This window comes from Arachis ipaensis, chromosome B07, assembly GCF_000816755.2.
Source record: "Arachis ipaensis cultivar K30076 chromosome B07, Araip1.1, whole genome shotgun sequence".
Classification (NCBI taxonomy): domain Eukaryota; kingdom Viridiplantae; phylum Streptophyta; class Magnoliopsida; order Fabales; family Fabaceae; genus Arachis; species Arachis ipaensis.
Genome location: NC_029791.2, coordinates 20,789,204 through 20,789,591, shown reverse-complemented (window position 1 = coordinate 20,789,591; position 388 = coordinate 20,789,204).

Sequence of the window (388 nt, the reverse complement as noted above, 5' to 3'; positions counted from 1 at the left end):
GTTTTTTTTTTTTTTTTTTTTTTTTTTTAACAAAGATAGGAGACTCGAACTCGCAACCTCTTAATTGAGTATGGGAAGACTATGCCGTTTGAGCTATTACTCATTGGCTAAATTTGAAAAGATAGGAGACTCGAACCTGCAACCTCTTAATTGAGTATGGGGAGTCTATGCCATTTGAACTATTACTCATTGGCTACTATCAAAATAGTTTATCCACAAAAATTATTAAAAGATAATTTAAAATATCACCCAAGTAATAAATATAATAGAGATGGAAATAGAGCAATCCAAACTTTTAGCCTATTAATAGCTCTTTAGTACGAAGTTTATTTTTTTATTTAGTCTGGTGGTCTGACCTTGTAATTTGTTAAAAGATTTGATAAATTTG